This window comes from Manihot esculenta, chromosome 2 (genome assembly GCF_001659605.2).
Source record: "Manihot esculenta cultivar AM560-2 chromosome 2, M.esculenta_v8, whole genome shotgun sequence".
NCBI lineage: Eukaryota > Viridiplantae > Streptophyta > Magnoliopsida > Malpighiales > Euphorbiaceae > Manihot > Manihot esculenta.
The window spans coordinates 10,639,260-10,647,557 of NC_035162.2; positions in this window are offsets into that span (position 1 = coordinate 10,639,260).

Genomic DNA, 8,298 nt, shown 5'->3' on the forward strand with positions numbered 1-8,298 from the left:
CTATTACCTCAATATACCTCATTACATAACATACTGTAATTTCTTACATTACATCATAGTACAATTATCATGTCCACAATCTAACTATTACATAGACATACTTCAAAACTCTGGCTAACCTCCTGGTCTACCCTGTACCTGCACAGCTGGGGTTAGGGGAGAGGGGTGAGCTACAAAGCCCAGTGAGCAGAATAGTAGAAAATAATATATTAAAATTTCATGCTTTCGTGGAATGCAACACATCACAACAAATCACATCTCGGATGGTATTGTCACCAATAGTCCTCTACATAGTCCAACTGTGCCGGGACGTAGAATGGGTACAACCGGTCTTTCCTTTAACATAACATATCATACAGTCCAACTGTGGCAGGGACGTAGAATGGGTACAACCTGGACTTTCTCTTACATCGTGCCAGGGACGTAGAATGGGTACAACCTAGACTTCCATACCGTATCATGCCGTAGCATCATCATGCCATATGAGGACTAAAGGGTCATCCAATAACCAATCCACATCAACATCATAAATGCAATGCAACATATTCGTGAATACTAATGCAAACAACCTACTATATCTCATGGCATTCATGATGCATGGATCATGCTCAAAATTCATAATTCATTTAATTTAAAACTTAAGGTTCATTCCACTCACCTCTGGCTAGCTCTGACAAACTCTGTAGCAGCTGGCTCACTGCTGGGGTCCTCGGTTCCTCGGGTCCGAACCTACACAGGTGGACTCCGATGAGGGACCAAACGTACATAAACATAACTCTAACATACTCCCCAAAAACCCCCTAAAACATCATAAAACAACTACCTAAAAACATGCAAGAAATGGCTGGACAGGGCACTTTCAGCGGCAGGTTTGGCGGCCGAAAGTCCCTCCAGAGCCGAAAGTCAGGCAGGTTCGGCGGCACCTTCGGCGGCCGAAACTCCCAGACAGAGGCGAAACTCATGCATGTTCGGCGGCACCTTCGGCGGCCGAAAGTCCCAGACAGAGACGAAAGTCTCTTTTCGGGGGCAACTTCGGCAGCCGAAAGGCCTGCCTCCCCAGCCATGTTCGGCGGCCGAAAGTGCCTTCGGCTGCCGAACCTGGTTTCTGCCAAATGGCAGAAACTTGGCTCCTTTATGCACATTCGCCACCCAACTCTCAATTCATGCATAAACTCAACCAAAACATGCATACAAGCTCCTAGGGGCCTCAAACAAACAAATACCCCAACTACAACACTTCAAGCATACTCAAACATGCCACATTGTTCAAAAATCACAAAAAAAAAACCTAACATTTGCTTAAAAACTCATACAACCCTATACATGCCATTCTACCCCATAAAATCACTTAAAACTTACTTAAAACATGCATTGAGCTTAAGATCGGCTCTTACCTCTTGAAGATCGAGAGAGAGACGACCTAAACTTGGAGATCCAAGAAAATGAGCTCCTGAGTTCCCAAAGCTCCAAAACTTGTTTCAAAAGTTCAAAACCTTCAATGCAAGCTTAAAACTCAAGAAAAATGGTGGGGATTTGGAGGAAAAACACTAGATTTGGAAGAGGGAGGTTGGAAGCTAGCTGTGGCCGAAAATGGAAGAAAGCTCGTCCATTTCGGCTAAGGGTCCCTTTTATAGTGGCTGGCCAGGCCACGTTCGGGGGCCGAAAGCGCTCCCGCACGCATGCCATGTTCGGCGGCCGAACTTGACTTTCGGCGGCCGAACCTGGTCTGCTCTCACTCATGCTTTCGGGGGCCTAACGTGCCTCCAAAACGCATGCATGTTCGGCGGCCGAACTTGACTTTCGGCGGCCGAACCTGGGTTTTCCTCCAAAGACTTTTCATGTAAAACTTTTTAAATTTTCATATTTAAAACCATGAAATACTTTAAAACATTTTATGAAAACATGTTTCTACCCTACTAGAGGCTTCCGACATCCGAGATTCCACCGGACGGTAGGAATTCCGATACCGGAGTCTAGCCGGGTATTACAGTACTTATACATGACTGTACTAAACATAACATCTCAACATTATTCATGTCCACACTATCTATTACATAACCAAGACTTCATTACTCTTGCTGACCTCCTGGTCTACCCTGTACCTGCAAACCTGGGGGTTAAGGGAGAGGGGTGAGCTACTAGAGCCCAGTGAGCAGAATAGTAAAAACATATATTAACATTCATGCTTTCATGAAATGAGTCACATCACAGACAATTCACATCAAGGGTAAACCTGTCACCAAATAGTCCCAGCATCATATCCATGCCAGGCCGTAGAATGGGGTCCTGGTCTTCCTGTCATTTCATAACATTACTTACCATTGCCCCAGGGCCTCATCTGGCACCTGGTCTTCGCATTCCATATCGTGCCAGGCCGTAGAATGGGGTCCTGGTCTTTCATTCCATGCCAGGCCGTAGAATGGGGTCTTGGTCTTTCCTCAGGGACTAATTGGATCATACAGCATTCACCCACATCCACAATAAAGAATGCAGTACAACATATTCGTGGATTCTAATGCAACAACCTATTATATCACATGGCATTCGTGATGTATGAATCATGCTGAATCATTAATTATTTAATTTAAAACGTAAAGAGTTATTCCACTCACCTCTGGTTAGCTCAGACCAGACACTGGGGCAGCTGACTCACTGCTGGGGTCCTCGGTTCCTCGGGTCCGAACCTACACAGGTGGACTCAAATGAGGGGCCAAACATCTATGAACATAACTTTGAAAAATACTCCCCAAAAACCCCCTAAAACACCTTAAAACATCCATAGAAAATATGCAAAGGAGGGCTGAACAGGGCACTTTCGGCGGCAGGTTCGGCGGCCGAAACTCCCAGACAGAGACGAAAGTCCTCTTTCGGGGGCAGGGTTCGGCAGCCGAAAGGCTTGCCTCCCAGGCAGGTTCGGCGGCCGAAAGTCCTTCGGCTGCCGAACCTGGTTTCTGCCAAAAGGGCAGAAACTCGGCTCTTCATGCACAATAGCCTCCCATTCCATTCAAACATGCATAAACCTGATCTACAACATGCATACTCAAGCATACAAGCTCCTAGGGGCTTCAAACTATCTTAAACCCCAACTACAACACATCAAGCAACCTCAAACATCATACATTGCTAAAAAACTTAACATAACCCATAAAACCAACCAAAACCTAAACATGCATTTCTACCCCATAGATCAACTTAAAACTTGTTTGAAATATGCAATGAGCTCAAGATCGGCTCTTACCTCTTGAAGATCGAGAGAAAGACGACCTAAACTTGGAAACCAAAGGAAAAGAGCTCCTGTGTCTTCCAAGCTTCAAAACTTGCTCAAATGCTCAAAATCTTCAAAAGAAAGTGAAAACTCATGAAAATCTTGAAAGATCTGAAGGAAGAACTCAAAAATTGGTGAGGGACGGCGGAGAGCTCACCTTGGCCGAAAATGGGGAGAAAAGCTCGCCCGTTTTCGGCTAAGGGACCCCTTTATAGGTGGCTGGCCAGGCCACATTCGGGAGCCGAACGTGCCTCCGCATGCATGCCATGTTCGGCGGCCGAACCTGGTTTCCCTCACTTATGCCTTCGGGGGCCTAAGGCACACCCGAAACACATGCATGTTCGGCGGCGGAACCTGCATCTTCCTCCAAGGCTATTTTCATTTAAAATCATAAAATACATTAAAACATTTTATAAAAACATGGTTTTTCCCTTCTAGAGGTTTCCGACATCCGAGATCCCACCGGACGGTAGGGATTCCGATACCGAAGTCTAGCCGGGTATTACACTCTTGACCTCGAATCTTTAATCTTTCTTTTGCTTTTGAATTTTTTTGAAAAATAAAAACTTGCACAAAGTGTATGTAACGAGAATGCCTGTTATTAATTTGAATAGCCAGATATTTCAGATTCATGGTTCGATTGACTGCAAACATTAATTATGTACAACCACATCATTTCATATGATTTAAAAGAATCTAATAAATATTCTCATGCATAATGCATAAGTTGCTTTACACTTTCCAAACCATAATGCAGCACGCTTTAAATAGATAATCTTTTTCTCAATGGATTTATGCTAAAATTAATCATAGATGGGAGCTTTTAAGCTTATTTAGTGTGTTATCATATTAGAGTTCACATACACAAGGCTTTTATCTAAGATTGTAAATTTTTTGACTAGTTCGAAATAACAAAAATACTTTGAGTTAAAGAAAGTAATACTACAAATTCAGTAACTTGTTCACATCACTCCTTTTCCATGATTGCTCTTTCTTCTCGCATCAACATCTTTTTCTACCTGATCTTTTGCCGTGTGGCTTTTAGATGCTATAGTGATTCCTGCATCTTTACATCCTCTCTCTTTCTTTCTGTCTTTCTTATTATTTGGCTATTTAACTCTTCTTAGTTTGTCATATGGATTTTAATGGGTTTAGTTTGGAAACTCAAGCGACAAGATATCTCCTTCGTTTTCCATAAATGGCACCACTTGATAAACTTGATATCCAGTGAGATCATAAGATAATGACACGTAGCTAAAGGGTTTGATTTACGGAGAACTTAATGGATCTGATTGGGAAGTTGAGGGTTGAGAGTTGATAAGGCTAGTTTTTTTCGGCTTTTGGAATGTTGAAATTCTCGGGGGGAAATTGAAGAGATTCTAGAATTTGGGTTTTATAAAATCTATCTCTCTAGGTAATTGGTTCTAGGGTATCAATCCCTTAACCGTCTTGGATCGTTCTAACAGATTATCCTATCGGACGCGACAGTGGAGTGTTGTGACAAAAATATCAGGCGGTTCATTTATGGTGGACAGTCAGCTAATAAATGCTGAGCCACTTCGCCCATGTCCTGTCCATCACTCGCGTCTTGTCTATTAGCCCTACTTGCACAAGTAATTATGACCCTAGGGGAATTTGTGTATCTTAAAAAAGTGAGCCTGTTTGCTCTGAGCATTAGTGAGGTCGAAGGTGTAAGAGGTATGATCCATCATACTATGATGGATAATCCTTTTGTAAGATAGTCGGACCGGACGTGTTGTTGTGGACCCTTCTATTTTCTTGTATATATATCACGATCTCAAGAGAACCCATCATTAGTATGTTATCAGCAACTAAGCCAAACCATTACCCTAAACACAATGGACTAAGGAAAATTGTCACAGTGCAAGGAGAGGCGTTCAATATTATTTAACTTTGAAAAATTTTCATGGTAAATCTATTAATATGTATTTTTTTTATAAAAATAAATAAATAAATTTGAAAGTAGATTGAAAGAGAAATAAATTTTATTTATTTAATTTATCAATATGAAAATTTATAAATAACTAAAAAAGATAACATTCAAATTGGTTGGGTTTAGAATTGATGGTAAACCTATTAATATGTATTTTTTTATAAAAATAAATAAATAAATTTGAAGATAGATTGAAAGAAAATTAAATTTTATTTATTTAATTTATCAATATGAAAATTTATAAATAACTAAAAGAGATAACATTCAAGTTAGTTTAATTTAGAATCGAATCAAAATTAAAAAATTTAAAAAATGAATTACATTTTTAAAAAAATCAAACTAAATTGAATATAAAAACTCAATTGAATCAAAATAAATTACTTATGTTCAATTCGATCAACCAAAAATTGATTTGATGAATCAACAGTATAAATAAAAAAAAAATATTTACAAAATCAATACACCGCTCAAAATTTCATAAACTCTACAATACTACAATAATATTGCATGAACATTATAACTTTTAATTCAAACAATTACCCAATAACATGACAAACCCGAATTATACATCCATAAAACGATAAACCAAGAAATCCCAAACTAATGAACACAAGTCTAAATAGGGGAAGCGAGATCTTAGAGCAAATATGAAACTACGATTGGCGACGGGTGACTGCAGCAAGAGTCACCTCTCAATGATGAAACAACACATCCAATTATAGTGTGTCACCTCTCTTTGGAGATATGAGGGTTCAAGGCATGGATTTGAGGTTGTTGTGTTCCTGATGCGATAGTGCCTTTCGATCCAATACAACAATGTCGTTTCACTCTTAAGGCAACATGATGCATATGACGCTCTAAATTATATTTTTATACGAAAAAAAGAAAAAAATTTATTGAAAGAAAAAAAAGGTAAAATTGTGAGAGAATAAATAAATTAAGAGGGATAGTGGATTAAGGAGGAAGCGCACGCAAAAGTGATATATGCAAAATAAAAAGTGACATAATTTTATAATTTTGTATTTTGGTCGTGTCAATTAATTTAAATTTTTATTGAATTAATTGAATTGAATTGAAAAATTAAAATTACAAAATTATTAATCAAACCATAATAATTAGATTCTAAAATAAAATTAATTGAATTAAAATTAGATTGATTCGGTTGAATTTTTCAATTTAATTTGAAAATTGCTCATTCATGAAAGGGAGTTTTTTAATAATTAAATCAAAGGTAAAGGATTTCTTAAAAAAAAAAGATAAACTGAAAATACAAGTAAAATTGAGGGATTGCCTGTGAAAATTACTCTAAACTATCATTGATGAGGAGGATCCTATATGAGGACCTCCATTGGCACCCTTGTAAACCCATCAAACCCAATAAAGCAAAGCTTCAAATCTTCAATTCCTATATGTAGATCTCCATAAGCTACCCTCATCTGAAGCACCCGAATGTTCACAACACCGTCAAAATAGCAAATTTGCAACTCTGAACTAAGGAGGGAGCCCCAATAGCCTCTTTTAGTTTGATTTAATTCAATTTTTATCAAAATTATACATGCATATATGCCTCCAAAATTTTAAAATTGTAATAATATTTTATTTAATTTTAAACATATTTAAAAATTATAATCGGACACGCAATTACATATCTATGTTGATTTAAATCATATATTAATAGATAAGAATTCAGTATTGTTTTATTTTATTTTTTAAATCCATATCAAAGCTCCATTTATATTATAATAAATTATATATAAAAAGTACAGTGATGTACATAAGATTATTATTTAAGAAAAATTATTTAAAAAAAAAAGTAAGAAGTCATTTTATTTAAAATTATTATTTTATTGTAAAAGGATTTGTAATGACCAATTGTTAAAAGTGTTCCAAATATAAAAATAATGAATAAAATGTTTTTTTTTTCCTAATGGAGCCCACGCATCCAAAGCTGTGATTGATTCGCACAATAATCCAGGCCGATCTCTGGTAGAACTACTGGATTGGGTCACAATGGGCCGGGTCTTTGACAGGTGTGACAAGGAGGCATTAGATTTACGCATGTCTGCTCGGACTTCTGTCGCACGCTCTTATTAAACAAATGGTAATTTTTTATTTTTTAAATAACAAAAAATAAAGTTCTTTAACAATTCATACGATCGGCAAGCAGAGCCAGTTGGCCCATTACGCACTGTTTCTCTCGTGACTGGTTGTGTGGATGTAGCGCGTGGTTGTGGTATCCAGACGGTCGGCAGTAAATTTGCTGTTGCTTTTGTTGGTTTATTATTTTATTGTTTATTTTAACGTCAGTAATTTTTTTAACGATAGATAGTTTATTATTTATTATTTATTTAAACGTCAGTGAATTCAGTATTGGGTTATTACGAAAGATTGTCGAGTACAGTATACGATTACGAACTACCCAAACCTTCGTTTGGCTTTTGTTGTACTTATCTTCTGGATATCCGACTAGGCCAAGACAGCAAGATTGACCAATAGAAGTATGCCATGTCATCATATGAGCAGTTTTCTTTTATCTGTGTAGATTAGTAAAGAATTAAAGTCGAAACTAAAATTTTCTTGTTTAATTTTTAAGCATGAGAATTTGAAACTAAATTTCAGCTTCAATTTTATTTGAAATTTTGGTACTATTAAATTTAGTTTTAATTTTAATTTTTACTATTATTGCATATATATATATATATAATGTTATTGAAATTATAAAATCTATAAAGAACAAAATAATACATTTATAAATTGCTTTTTTGTTACTGCTCTTATGAAAAATTATAATAAAACAATAAAAACAAGTTGAGTTCAGTTTGAAATTTTATAAAATGCCATATCTTGTTTGCCCCATTTATTTATAATCGGAAAATTTTATTTTTTTTATATTTATATATTGAAATAAAAATTATAGTTTTTATTAAAAATGATTTATTTTAATGAGAAATTTGCTACATTAATTACTAAAATGGATTTTTTATGAGAGATAAAATACTTACCAAATTCAGTGATAAGATTAAATTGTTATTTTTTTTTGAATTATTATTAAAATTATAATAATTTTAATAAAATTTTT